Source organism: Emydura macquarii, unplaced genomic scaffold, assembly GCF_026122565.2.
Source record: "Emydura macquarii macquarii isolate MOO-44397 ecotype Brisbane River unplaced genomic scaffold, CSIRO-AGI_Emac_v2 contig_2897, whole genome shotgun sequence".
Classification (NCBI taxonomy): domain Eukaryota; kingdom Metazoa; phylum Chordata; order Testudines; family Chelidae; genus Emydura; species Emydura macquarii.
In genome coordinates, this window is record NW_027133034.1 from 41,091,576 (window position 1) to 41,107,140 (window position 15,565).

The following is a 15,565-nucleotide window of genomic DNA, read 5'->3' on the forward strand; positions in this document are numbered from 1 at the left end:
TTTGTGTGTGTTTATTATTTTAAGATGCTTTTGGGGCTTGTATAAATCAAAAGCTTTTGATTTTAAGAAGTGAAAAATTTGGCACGTGAAGATGATCTGTATTATAGGCCTCTTTTTTTTTTCCTGGCAATTTTAAAATGGAACTATACCTAATATCAAAGTCTAAAAGAAAATATTACTGCTTGTGCTCAGAACACGTCTCCTGATATATTAACACAGCCTGATCCTCAAATGGTGTAGACTGAAGTAGATGGGACAATGCTGATTTATACCAGATGAGGATCAGGCTCATATTTTTTTAAAACATGCAGAGCACCTGGGTCTTAATGGCAGAGTTACCGCTAGACTTAAAGCCTTTCTTAATTTTTGACTATATAATGAATTATTTCATTTTTTGAAAAATGCTACCTTTTATGATTACCCCTCAGAGCAATGTATATATCAATTCATCTAAAGGTTTTTATACCAGGAGGTTTATCCTTATAAACCAAGTACAATCCAAATAAAAAATTAACATTAGGATTTTAGTGAAAACTAAAAGAAAAAACAAAGAGCAAGCAACCCAACAGCAGGAAATTCAATGATATCTCATTCATGCTGGGCGTGTTTTTGCATTTATAGCATGAATAAAGATGGACTGTAACAGTGAGCCATGTTATGTAGTATTTTCTGGTTATTTTATTTTTGGCTTACTACACAACCACATAAGGGTGCATTTCTTAAATCCACTTTTTTGTCCTGAAGATGAAAACGATCATATTTTACTAATTACGCTGTCAAAGAGTACTCTAGTGCATCTTGCACACTCATACCACAGCTTCCTGATGTTTCCCTTTCCTTTGCAAATGTGCGGAACTATTCTTCCTAAAATATGGAAAAAGGATAGGGTGAAATCCACTTCACTATAGACTCATGATTCAAAGGATGTAGTCACACACTTTGCGATAATATCCTTTGTTTCCTCCACAGACAAGATCTATTACTTGGATATTCAGGATTCACCTGAAGAACAATCACGAAGAGTATCCACAGTGCGACTTAAGCTCCTGCTTAAAGTTAACTATGCCTTTAAGTGCTTTGAGGCATTAAAGCCAGATTGTTCGGTACCACGCAGGATAGAGATCTAAGAGTCTGGCTCAGCAAAGCACTTAAGCATGTGGTTAACTTTAAACTTTGAACAGGTACAGATTTGAGCACATTTAAAATTTAAACATATAGAGTGTTTTGCTGAATTAGGGCCTAAAAGCATTCGATTTGTCTTTGAAACCGGAATTCTTACAAGAGACCTCTATTGTAGAGCTAAATGAAAACAAACATACTCATCTGCTCATTAAACACCTTCCTTGGGGGCAACTATCTAGTTGCTCAAATTTATTCAGAAGTTTCAAACGTATGATGGATCAATCAGCTGCACTCTTCTTGCAAAAACAAAAAAAAAAAACAAAAAACCCCAGCTATGTCTGGCTCTCAGAATTCCATATTTCTCCCATACTCTGTGATGTCAAACACTGTACCTCATTCAATGGTGCTGTGAGATACGTGATAGCAAAGAAAATACAACATTAGAAGGTAGCAATGGCAGGCATAGCACTGGCTGGCATGAGATGTAAAAGGGAAAATCCAGCCATACCCTTTCTTGTGATCAAAATAAACATTGATGCCTGTAACATGTAGGCATCAGAATACCAACTACCAGTTTTTTAGGATTCTTAAAAATCTGAAATGTATTTTGCAGAGTAGCACAATGGGGGATCAGGAGATGTCTTCATTTATTTCCAGTTAAGACAAAATTTCTTTCTAGCAAAAACAAAGAAGGAGCCGCCACTTAATAGACAAATTGAACTAGTCTGGAGCCACAAGGGAGCCCGCTTCTCATTTTGGGAAATGCTGCAGCATATAGGTAGGACAGTCTGTTACCTGTAAAATTTGAAGTGGGAGTCGAGAGTACTGTACCTTGCCTAGTTTTTTGAAGATACCTACCATTTGGTGCACTCTCATTCATTCTAAATTGCTTCTGAGAGTATTTTTATGAGCTCTCTAAGGGTGATCCATCTCTGACATTGGGGAGTTAGCTGTACATCGAGAGGAGGTGAACTAAATTTTCCCTTCAATTTGTTGGGAGAATTTTGATGAAAAGCTACTGAAAGCCCTTAAGATTTCCCTCCAGTACATCTCTGCTGAGGGGGCTGAATTTGTTATCAGGAATTTCCCATTAATACTGTATGGTCTGCTAGTAACTGATGGAAGGGAATTAAAGCAAATTACAACTGAATCCTTAGGGCCCTGCCCAATGGGATCCTTTTTTTTTTCAAAGTATCCTTTTCCATATTCCACCTCTGGTCATGGTTTTTGGAGTTTTTATTGTGCAGTTAAAAATTTCAGATCCTTCATTTTTGGGTTCATTTTTTTTTCATGAGTCAGAGAGCTTGTTAAGAAAACACCTAAGATTTTTTCTTTTTCTTTTTCCTGCATCAGACTTTCATTTAATTCTTAGGATGGCAATCCCTGGGGTAGGGGATAAAACAAAACCCCGATATGGAGACAAAACCATTTTGGATCTGCAGTTCCTGAATGTGTAGAATGCTGGGAATTTGGGAAAATGTTAACGGGCTAGAAGTTAAACCCTCTATTGAGTTAAAAAGGAAGAACATCTGCATTTGGGAGATAAGTTGCTGATGCAAGCAAAAGAATTAATATTTTGGCTGCCTAAAAAGAAGATTTTAGCCATTTACTGAAGTTTTTGACATTTGGACAGGGAAGTTTAAACCTTTAAAGTTTTTGAATAACAGAAAATCGAGGGAGTCTCATAACAATAAGATATTATATTTCTATATATTGAATATAGGGTATATATCAAAAAGGCTTGCACAAAAATTAAAATAATACTTACAACATAATTTCATTCCAAGGTCTGAAAGATGAGCCAAAGTTGGGTGAATTGTCACTTATCCATAAGCATTCATCCATGTTTGCTCAAACTGGTTAAAATTCCCCCCCTAGGGAATGTTCCTATATTGGGCCAGATCTATTGTAATCAATCCATTGACTTCAGTAAGTGTTGAATCAGGTCTATAGTGAGGAATAATCAAGAAAAGGTGTTCAGATTGTACAATGACAAGTACCTAGGCAGACAAAAAAAGGCAAAATACCCTAACAAATATGATTTGTAGATTTGATGAATGACACAGCACTGCATGTACAATGTTGTATTTAAGGAACCATTGCAGTTTCCAAGCAACTTACCTTTTAGTATTTTGAAGTAATTATTTTAACATTTTTGATAAGTAAATGGCAGTTTCTCATGGACAGTATCATTTTCTATCAAAATGATAACTAAAATAATTCTAGAGAACACTGGTATGGAAAAGAAACTACTAACTCAAGAGATGATAATATAATTGAATGGGATGTCTCTTACACTCGCACATTGCTTTTATCTGGTACTAAGGAAAATAATAAAACTCAAATCAAAGTAAGTTACATCATGCATGCACACATCCTGTATTTAAAATAAGGGTTTCAGGTGGACTTACAGAAGTGAAGAAATTCAGAATTAAAACTGAAAAATTATATGTTCTGCAGTACCTAGCTACAACTGCGTGTAGGTTTAACCACTTGAATGAAATGCCTAAGTATTGGATATATAGCATATTTCTGCTTTAATATTGAATTGCCTTGGTTTTGTGGGGTAAATACTTTAATGTGGTTTTTCTAGCATCTTAATTTAAAACAAGATGCTATGGATTGACTAGTTTGATTTAGAGATTTGTAAGAGCATGCCCCTTTATGCTTAAGACAGGTATATGAGTTAAGTGGTCCAGCATTTAAATTGATGGGATTGACCTTTATGTGTTTTTTGTCCTAAGAAAAATAATGATAGTGGTATGGTAAAGACACATAAAACAGCCTTGCTGGAGGAAGCTGGGCCTCCTATCACCTCTGTCAATTAAAGTCAATACAGGCTGTGTATCCACCTACTGGCAGCTTTAATCAGTGTCCATCATGTTCAGAGAAAATAGCCTCAGAGATGGAACAAGAAACTAGACCACTGTCAGGACCCTTTGTCCCTTCCATATGGATAGGACATGATTCCACAGGATTAGCCAACAATTATATGCTCTGAACTGATCAATTCAGTCAATTTACTGTGCAAAGTAAATTGATCCTTCAGAACAAAGGGTTCTGTCAGTAGGGAGGTACCTGAGAAAGCAGCATGTCTGTGTAAACAGTTCTGTCCTTGTCCCAGTGTGGAGTGGCCCAGCACCATATGGTGCCACTATGAACTTATTAACTGACGGATTAACTCATCTCAGCATTTGGGATCCCCAGTTTCCAGCTGTGAGAATGATTGATGGGCTAACTACTGCTTCAGTCTTGGAAGTTATTTCCTCCATTTAACAGAGTCAAGAAGACAGAAAATTGCCCCCTTTGTAAATGCTAATCTCACCACTCCTTCGAACACCCAACATAGCAATTTATTCAAGGCAAAGTCTTAAAATTGGGATAGTACACATCAAATGCATACTAATTAGCAATTTCTTTTGAAGGCTCCATCGCTTATTAAGGGTCTCCTTTTCCATATGTTCATCATGCCCCACTTCACCCTTTAATTACAAAACAGCACTTTCTACTAATTGTGAGAAGGTACATTGTACCCAGTATCTGTATTAAAAACTACACCTTCTGAGGCCTAATTTAGGGTCAGATAGAAGGCAGACAGATAGGCAGGCATGAAAGCTTAGTACCACTGTCATCATTTTAAGCATATTCATTTTTAGCCCCCCTGGATGTGCTGCTTAAGGGAACATTCCATGAAAAGAGAATGTCTTTTGAGATAGCAAATTTCATGTTCTCACTGCATTGTTACCAACACTGGGTAATGAGATGGTGGTTATTCCACTATTATTGAGTCGGATCTTATTACCAAGAGTTTTGTGGGTTTTTTTGGTCTTTGTACTGGAAAGAAAAAAACATTCAGTCAATAGTAAAACAACAGCATAGACACTATATTGGAGACAGAATTTGTCAGTAATTTGCTCTATATTGACTCAGATCATATTTAGTTTCTTTTTTACAACTCATAGCTATAGGTCTTTACATATATTTATTATAAAATGGACGTTCAATGGATTTTTAAAAAGCCTAGAAATATACTACTCGTAGATACTGACAGTCACATAAGATTTGCAATATGAATGTGTAAAACATTAGGACAATTGTAAAAGAAAATCTGAGCAAGGCAAAAAATTAATGTCTTATTCTTGTTAGAAATATTAAGGTTTCTGCTTTGTTTTGCTCTCCTTATGCGACCCAGGTAATTGTAACCATAATCCCAATTACTTACATGTCATTAGTAAGTCTATCATTATTAACAGCTGAAGCAACAGCTGCAGGTGCATAAAGGACTGGTGGTCAAGCTTTAAAGTAGATATTGTTGCTATGGTGTTTTATTTTCATACAATTTTCCAAACAACTTTGAGCTGATTTAGTTAGTTATCTTCTGCAACACATACCACTTCTGAAGTCCTGACTGAGGTAAATGGGGGTTATGAAATGCAGAAAGCTGTAGAATGTGGATTAGAACAAAATAAAAGATCAAAATGCTTACTGGAATTTACACTTCAAAAATAATCTGTATCATTGCTTGAAGGACTAAAATGTCCATGTGATAGGAATTCAGTAGAAGAGGATCATTTTAAAAACCATTCAAGGGAAAATAAACGCATGCTTCAGGGACACTAGAGCTAATTAAAAAATGGGGGGAAATGTTCACTGAAATCTTTGCTAAAATATTTGTTGTTATTTTTTCTTCAAATTTCATTTCATTGGAAATTTCCCAACTAACTCTAAGTGAGAAAATGAAGCCCTTATCTCTAGAAATGAACATGAAAAGAACAATGATCTCATTGCATTTCATATGGCAGTATTTTAAATAACTACATGAAACCTTAAAACTGAGGCTAAAACAGATGGGAGCTCATATAAGTCTCTGCTTAACCATAAACTATACTGGAGAGAAGTACAGTCAAAGCTGTGGTTGCTCCGTCATCCTTATCTCATATGTTCTTTCAAAATACTGTGGTTTAGCTATCAGATCAACAATTGCCTCCAGAATCCCAGAGGGCAGGGGTGCAGGATCAATTTTTATAGTGAGCATGCTGAGGATGGCAACCATGTATTTGGTGTTTGTTATTACTACTTCAAGCAGCGGATGCAGCAGCACCCTTAGTTCCAGCACTGCTGCCAGAGGGAGGACTTCATGCAATGCAGTAGCCAAGCCAGAATACTGGGGCTGCGTGCGAGTAGACCTCAGAGAAGGGGAGAAGTGAAAACTGGACCTGGTGTGGGGCTGTTCCACTGCAGGCTCTGTTCTAGCCTATAGAATTTCAGCGTGTGGGCTGGAATAACATTCAGTCTCCCTGCTCCATTTGCAAGGGGTTTTGAGCCATTGGATCTATATACATTTAAAGCCACAAATCTTCCATGTGTCTGTCCTTTGTGTGTTAGCCTGTGTGAGGCCAACATGGACACCTTTGATTCACAGTCTAAGGGTGCTCAGGCACACCTGCTTACCACTGTGCCCACAGTGCCCCTGCAGAATGCAGAGGGGATCTTGCACTGGCCCACTGCACCATGGATGAATTTTACATTAACTGCATATGTCATTTTCATCCAATGTTCCCAAAGTGCTGTACAAACATCAGTGAACTAATTAACCCTCACAGCACCCCTGTGAGGCAGGCAAATACAGTCATACCTTAAGTAGCTAGACTAGGCCATGGAAAGGTTAAAAGACTTGCTCAATATCACACAGCAAGTCAGTGATGCAGGGAGGAATAAAACCTAGTAGTTCTAGCTCCCAGTGTAGACTCTAACCTCAGTCTGTCAGACTTTTACTATTGTTTTAACAGCTATTTTACATGTATTTTTCAGTGTGTGTGTGAGCATGTGTGTTCTAATTCTTTCAAAGGATAGCAATCTCTTGCTTTCCCTTTTTGGCAATGTTAAGAGAGTGTCTCTCATTCCAGGGAATGGCATTACTTTTTATACACCCGAATGGGAGCTAACCTTGTAATAATTACTGAGTATTATTAAGCCTGGAAGTTGGCAATAAAGCACCTGAAACAGTTTGAAAGTAAATCAGTGTTGGCAACTGTGAATTTTGTCACGAGACTCACCACATTTACTATTTTTCTTAGAAGCCCAAGAACTTGGAGCTGAGAATCTCAGCTTGCATTAAAAAAGAAAAAAAAATGTAATGTTCTCAGCATTGTAGTTGTGGGAAAAGCCTGAAAATGTAAAGTGGATGGACCCAAAAGGCTCACAAATCAAGAAGGCAAATAAAAAGAACCCCAAATTTATTATTTTTAGAAATCTCATGATTTTTATGATAATCTCACAATTTTGCGAGAGCTCACTATTTTTTGAATGCTTTGGATTGGCAATACTGCATTTTCTTTGAAGTTTAATAATGGCTCTAAGGATTATAATATTTTTTCCCTAGAAAAAAATATTGCACTTAGCTGGCTTTTTATATATGTCAGGTTTGAGCCTGTTGAGATTTGGAATGGGTCAACATTTTAAACCACAAAAATCATGTTTTAAAAAGGAAATGACAGACCTCTACAGTCTTGCAAGTGGTGATGCTATCATAATGAAATGTAATTAAATTGTCTCTGTCAGGAAGAGAGTTGGCCAATCATTCAGTGTACATCTTATGTGGCGTCATTTTTTTCATTAGCTATTAGCTTCATCATCTTAAGGTGTTTTATTTTCAGCTATAGCATCATGCTGATCAAACTACACCTCTTATTCCTTTTAATTACTAATGCTCTAAAGATGCTGCATCTTTTTGTTCACACTACCATCTAGGCATCTCAAAAGCATTTCTAAAATATCAGATCCTATGTTAGCTGAGCAGAGCAATGTGCTAATAATTATATTTCTCTTTCTAACAGGAGATAAAGCTCTAGGAGAGGTGACATACACCCTAGGATATTCAGATTCTAGCTTGAAGGTCAATTGGACCAACAGACATGTTACAAAATTGGCAACATGAAGGCTGACAAATGAAGAGATCAGTTATATGCATTTAAAATATTTAATTGCTGCCAAAATGAAAGTTTGTGCAATAGTCTGGAGAGGTTCATAGATTCTAGTTCTCGCAGGCCCAGGTGATATTCACCCTTTTGCAGTGGGCCAGCATGAGGCCTATGCAGCAGTTAAGCACTATTTTGGAAATTTAAGTGGGCTTTAAATGATGCAGTTCTTGTGCCAGCCCTCTGCAATGGGAGCATTTCACCCATACTGAATAAAGAGTCCTTAATTACTAGTCTACTAATCATCTATGAGGAATTTTTTCCCCTATAGTGTGTGAGGTTTTCTATTTAAGGACAAATCCTGCCTTCTCCTCCAGAGGCACTGAGCTGCCCAGATGCAATGAAACGAATATAGTTCCAGTGTGTGGGGCGGGGGCAGGATTAAGGGAACCCACACAGAAGATGTGCAGCTCCTAAATGCTGTAGAGCTCTGCTCTATGGTAGCTGTTGGTACAGTGTTATGCCAGGAGTCAGTAAAGCTTTTGCTCCTGGATCCACTTCTTATTATCTCCTACAGTGCCCCAGTAGCTGTGGCTATTAAATCAATGTCACCCCAGACGGCTCCTTTATATACTGCACAGTTATTCAGACTTTAAGGAAATATTTTTTTTTTTTCTTTTTGAACAATTTTAAATTGCAAGCACCAAGGTTTTCCCCACACAGTTACTCCTGTGGCCAAAGAGAAACATAGCCCAAAGGGGCCAAGGAAGATAGGTTAAACCCTTGTGTAAGCAGGAAAGAGAGTAGGCAGGTAATAGGGTTGTCCAGGGTAAAACAAGTCACTTTTAAGAGTCTGTGCCATGCCCCATAGGGAGAAGAGAAACAGACTTTATTCCCATGCTTTAAGTAAATTATTGAGCATTTTCTTGTCATGTAAATGTGACACAGAAAACTGGTGAGGGGGAAAACCCTAGGACAGCCCAAACCAACAATGAAGACTTCTGCTCAATTCCCAGCAGCACTTCAAAAACCCCGTGGAAGGCTGAGCTGTATTAAAAGGAGTGGAGAATAGATATTGACAATATTATAACGCTATTGGAGAGGAAGGATGACTTTGAGGTTAAGGAGACTGGATTCGGACTCAAGAGGTCTGTTCCAGTTCTGACACAAATTTCCTGTGTGATGTTGAACAACTCACATAATCTCAGAAGGCCATTCTATAGAACACTGACTGTCCATAGTCTCATTCTGGCCGCTGAGGATCCTTGGGACATAAAGATACTCTGGCCACACCCATTTTTCTCCAGCCATGCCTTAGGTGTTGGGGATGGCAAAGGAGCCCACTATAGTGGTGCTAACCCCACTGAGGATTCCCCAGGGTATGGAAAATCCTCAAGTGGCTAGTCAAGATTGTGTTATGGCTTCATTACACCAGAGCAGCAAAAAGAACTTTAGTGGGACCTAATCCTTCATTTTTGTGGCAAAATACCAGATTTCTGGACTGTGGAAAATTTCACATAAATTGGTGCTAGTGCATTTTTAGGTCACTGGTCAAAAGAACAACTGAACGCGCTGTTAGAAGGAGAAGTGCCTGATCAAGCTAACTGAAAAAGCAACAAATACTAATTTTCTGGCACTGTGCAGTCCAAGAACTTTCTATTATACACAAAGCATCAGGGATTTTGCTGTGACTTCAGTGCATTGCACATGCATGGAAGTGCTTTTTGTTAAAGTACTTGACCATGGTTTATTGTTTATTGGCCAATCTGTGAAACTTCATTTAACTTGCACAGCCTGCTTAAGTTATGCCTAATGACAGTTTTATTTGTTTTGCAGTTTCAGCCTTTCATTTTATTTTACTTTTGTTATGGTTTAACACTCTTTTAATTTATTAGAATTATAAATGCATTTGAAATGTGAATGCTCTCACACCTCATTACCTTTTCCTTGCCGGGCATGCAACCTTTTGTGAAATCTATTGTGATGCATGGGATGTTGGTGCCTGAAAAATGGGACAGGGAGGTAGGCAGTAGGGAATGACAGAAATCCTATGTACATACTAAGTGCCACTCATTAAACTGGGTCCCCAATGAATATGATACTACACAGAGGTGAAAGGGCAGAGAATTAATGCCAGTGGTCATAGCAATGACAGGGAAGCAACATATCATATTTCCATATTGGCCTTTATCTTGCTTGCAAGGCTCCTTGCACTGTATGCAACAGTTTGAGTAAAGTGGCTATGTTTCAGCCCAAGTGGAGGCTATGTGTGGATTTGATAGATTTGAATCCTAGGCATCATTATCCACGTGGAGTGGTAGTAAGTGTTAAGCATGTCTGTTTTCTTACTTACAAGGGGATAGAATAAAAAGGACCTGGATGAAGAATCAGCCTCTCAGCTGATCTTTAATTAATGTTCCTAGTTCTCATTCACCACCTGTCCTGCACATTACTTTTTAACCTTAAATTTATACATACTGCTATGAAGAATCAGGACTACGTGGAGAGAGTTGGACATGTGTTGCCATTAATTAACAGTACTTTCCTTCTGTGTTAATTGAGTTTAAGGTTCCCAGATTAACAAACTGTGGATATTTAGGCCCCAGTCTTCCCCTGCAATGGGGCATATTTAGACAGGTCAAGTGGTACAAATTTGCCCTAAAACCATCTCATTTGACTAATGAGGAACCCCCTATATAGGGGAATCCTTGGGTGGCATAGACTCCACCACAGTGATTCCCATATCAGCCCTTCTCCTGACTGCCTCATGGCACATGACTCAGGAAAAGATGGTATGATTGGGCTTCTCTACATGCTGTGATCTTTAGTCATCAGATCAGCCCCTTGAGACAGTAGGAAGCCAGTGCAAGTTAAAACCATCTTCAGGCTGCTTTGTTTGTGTGAAGGATTGCCCTAGTTATAAGACCACCCAAGTATTGTGGAAGTATAAAAGTGGCATAAGGACACCTTAACACCCCACACATTAAGTACCTTCAGTTATAGCTGAGGAGTCCTGTAATGAACAATTAGATCCACTCATTTTTTATACATTTCTAGGAACACCAAAAGGCAGAGACATTCAGAGATTTAAAAAAAAATGTTAAAAGACTCCAGCCACCTAGGGTTTGTCTGGATCAACTTGACCAACTAGCCCCTGCTAAAGTACAACTTGCCTTGTCTACATTAGAAATTTAGAACTAACACATTCCTAAAATTACCTTTTTCTATATATAACCACTAGTAATAAAACAGTTGAAAACTTTTTAGGGATAACTTGAGCATGGTAGGTGCCTTCTCTCAGGATTTCAGTAGAACTCAGTGCCGGAAATGGGGTAGGGGCAAAGGCAACGTAAGCCACCTTGTATCTTCTTAATTCTGCTCCTGGTCAAGTGCCTGCCAAGCCCCCAGCATAATTTATGAACCATTACACCTTTCAAAAAAACCCCAAAACCCAAACCCTACCAAAACACATCACTCCACTGCACATGCTTATCCCACTGTGGAGAAGATGAGAGAACAAATAACACATGACAGCTGTTAGTCATGCTACCGAATGCACTACTGGAAGATGCTCAGATTCTACAGTGACAATCACATTATAGGAACCTGAATAAAATAGAATTGTGGAATATGTGCAGTTATGTAGGACTGAGAATTTGACAAGGTAAAGTTTGAGGAAAATAATTCAAGAGAGATGATGGAAATGTCCATGTTCACTAACAAGTTTCTACTGAATCATCCCTTGCTTGGTGTTTATTTGTGGGAGGGCAGCTTTAATTCAGGGTCAAGGCGCCACAGTAGCCCATGTGGTGGGAATGTGCTGAAACAGAATGTTCTCACAAGACAGAGAATTCTTTCCCCGGTGTCTGGCTGGTGACTCCTGACCACATGCTCATGGTTTAGCTGATTGCCATGTTTGGGGTTGGGCAGGAATTTTCCTCGAGGGCAGACTGTGAGATGCCCTAGGGGTTTTTTGCCTTTCTCTGTAGCATGGGGCACGGGTCACTTGCTGGTGGATTCTCTGTACCTTGAAGTCTTTAAACCATGATTTGAGGACTTCAATAACTCAGTCATAAGTTAATGGTCTATTACAGGAGTGGGTCGGTGAGGTTCTGTGGTCTGCATTGTGCAGGAGATCAAACTAGATGATCATAATGGTCCCTTCTGATCTTAAAGTCTATGAGTCTATGAGACCCTGTTCATACTTCTTCTGCCTCCAGAATTGCCCACTCTAAGGCCCTCTGATGGAATGGAGATTGCAGCCTTCTCAGCATGGTGTCATGTCATTCCTATGGCTGGTTCATGTGGGCTGCCAGGTATGAATCAGGGCCCAGACATGTTTTAATTCTGGTGAAAAGTAATAGAAAGTACATATAAAAATGAACATAGTCTTGCCTCTGAATCCTACTATCTTTATCTTTGGGGATTTGGATTCCATTACAAATATTAGCAAAGATCAAGGGCATTTTATTTTAAGGGCCAGCCTAATTGGAAAAAAAGTTAATTCTAGAAAACTGGAAGTCAGCTAAAGAAATTAAAAATGATGTGCAATCTGTAGTAGAGGTATTGGATCCTTCAGGATTCTGCTCACATGGGAGTTGAACCTAAAGCTCCTAGGGCATTCTTTCATAGCTCCCTAACTCCCAAACTGCTCCCCTCCCTCTATGCATATTTTACCTTTGATGTCTTTGAAGTTCTTTTTCACTTCTCTCCCCTTTCTGTTCTTGGGGCCACAGGGACATCTCTGTGACCTTCCTGAGTCACTGAGAGACACTGGGTAGCCACTTCTCTCCCACTAGACGCTTCATCTGGCCCCTTTCTCCTCTATCCTAAAAAAGATTCTAGGTAAGCAGAATATGTCATCCTCCACTTCTAGTAGCAGATTTGGAGCAGGAAACTCTTCTAGTCCTGATGTGTCCCTTGGCTATTTAGTGAGCTGTGTAAGGCGTGCCACATTGCCCCTATAAAGAGAGGCTGACAACCATTCTTTAGCTCAAAGCGACACTGCAGGACTCCAAATATATGAACACCACCCCGCCCTCTACCACCACTACCAACAACAGAAAAATGTCACAAATTAGATCCTCTTTTTAAGTGTCTGATTATTATTCCTGCTACTGCTCATTATTTGTTAAATGCTGCCGATATATTCGGCACTGCAGAAGTCACAAATAAAAACGGTCCTTGCCCTACAGTCTAAAAGATGGACACAGAGAGGACAAGGTGCCTGGGAAGACCCAGAACAGTGGTTCTCAACCAGGGCTACGTGTACATCAACTCCTCTAGATATTTGCTGAGTTTTACAACAGGCCACATAAAAAGCACTAGTGAAGTCAGTACAAACTAAAATTTCATCCAGACAATGACTTTATACTGCTCTGTAAACTGTATGCTGAAATGTAAGTACAATATTTATATTCCAATTGATTTATTTTATAATTATATGTTAAAAATGAGCAATTTTTCAGTAGGGTGTTGTGACGCTTACGTATTTTTATGTCTGATTTTGTAAGCAAGTAGTTTTTAAGTGAGGTGAAACCTGGGGTACGCAAGACAAATCAGACTCCTGAAAGGGGTACAGTAGTCTGGAAAGGTTGAGAACCACTGACCCAAAAGATGGCATTAACTTAGAATTTCTTCTCTTTTTTTTTAATGTTATTTTCAGTTCCCTTCATAAAGCGTTGAGATGCAGAAATCATTTGACTCACATGGATCAGCATTTGTGATCCTTGTGGAAGAGCTGAGGGCCAGATTCTCCGTTGAGTGGAAACTAACTTTGACAGAGTTGTATGCGGATTAACAGAGTTAATGCAGATTCTATGCGGAGAATCTGGCCCTGTATCTTTAGAAGTGGAATGAGAAGAGGGTGGAGTGGATGGGAACAACCAATAAAATGTGGACTATATTAATATTAAGCAGACATTAATTAATGCCTGTTTCAAGGGTGGAGGAACCAGGCTTGGGGAGGGGCTACCACCCCTTCAGTGGAAATTTTGTCAGGGCTCGGCTGTGGTTCCCTCTCCTCCCTTCCCCTATGGGTCATTCTTAAGTGTTTCACATGCTCAGGAGGGGCTCTATGGCTGCTGGAGGCAAAGGCAAGAGAGGGACCCAGAGCAGCTGAGGAGGTCGCCATAGCAGCCAGGATTGGGCTGGTGAGCAGGTAGGAACTGGGGTGATGGGGCTGGAAGCAATTCCCCCTGGTGAGAGACCCTTTCCAGCCTGGAGTCAGCTGCCCCCTGACCAAGTCTAAGTAGCTCACCTTGCTCTCAATGCAGAGCACCCACCCTGCTCCCTAGCCTATCCCTGACACCCTGACTGTCCCCCAATCCCTATGCAGAGAATCCATCCTGACCTCTGCCCCAACTTCCTCTGCTCCCCATGCACAGCACCCACCCTGACTTCCTTCAACACTCCGGCTTCCCCACTAGCTCTCCCTGCTCCCCATGCTTCATACATTTGGGATTCAGTATGACCCTCTCATCCCATCCCATTTCCCAATTCAATGGGATCTTCCACCACCTCTGTCCTGTTTGTAAATGGTGATAGAATAGAGAACCCTGATAGAGTAAAAATAAACTGTCACCATAACCATCAAATATGTTAAAGATTATTTAGAAATATTAGGCCTGAGTCTCCTCTCAACTCAGTATTATGCTGGTGTAGCATCACAGACGTCCCTCTAGATTTACACCAGAATGTGTGAGATGAGAAACAAGCCCATAAAATGTATAGATAGAATATTTAAAGTTTAAGTTAAATACAGAAATGCAAAGGAGCAGCTTTAGCATATTTCCCCAAAATAAATCATATGGGACCAGAAGATCAGAAAGCTAGCTTTGTAACCACAAACTTGTCAGTGCATTTGCGGAATAAGTAAGTGCTCTTGGGCTGTAGATGGAAGGGATGTTTTTAATAATAATAATAAAGAGCTAAAATTACTCATATTAAGTTACAGTTCAATGGATAAAAAAGAGAGAACTTAAGGAAAAGAGCATTAATAGGAAATTAAAATCTACATGGCTGAAAGGGAACTTGAAAGGACAAGCACTGATTCTTCAAATAAATGTTTTATTAGCAGGAATTCTAAGCAAATTGTTATATAAATCTGTGTTCATGCTAGATTTGATTTTTAAGATCCTTTAGAGAAAAATAATTGCATACACAATAATTAATATCATTAACATGAAGAAAACTCAAGAATATTGTCTCCAGTAAATCTCTCTATAAAAGTAAAACCCTTTTGGAAATAACTTTGAATAAAGAGATTCTGAAATGATAAATTGCAGCTGAATATGAAATTGTGTTAAAAGGAATATGTAACCACAAGATGTCACATGGTAATATCTTCTATGTTAAAATGTTAAATGAATTAAATTGTGACTAATTAGTTATAAAGTGACAAATATCTATAATCAAAAAAATGTATATCATAGATAAAATGAACTATTCATATTTTATAAATTGGAGCAAATACTGGTAAATCCACATCATTTAATGTAGAGGTTGAAAAAATATATGAAGTTAGA

At 38.9% G+C, this 15,565-nt stretch overlaps 1 long non-coding RNA gene across 2 annotated transcripts in view; it reads right to left on the minus strand.

The window, feature by feature from the left end:
* LOC137166787 (uncharacterized) overlaps positions 1-15,565 on the minus strand; it is a 147,679-nt gene that overhangs the window by 17,427 nt on the left and 114,687 nt on the right. For both annotated transcript variants that reach the window (XR_010923817.1, XR_010923818.1), the window contains exon 3: positions 2,891-3,069. This is a non-coding gene — a long non-coding RNA (uncharacterized lncRNA). The remainder of the gene's footprint in view (positions 1-2,890; positions 3,070-15,565) is intronic.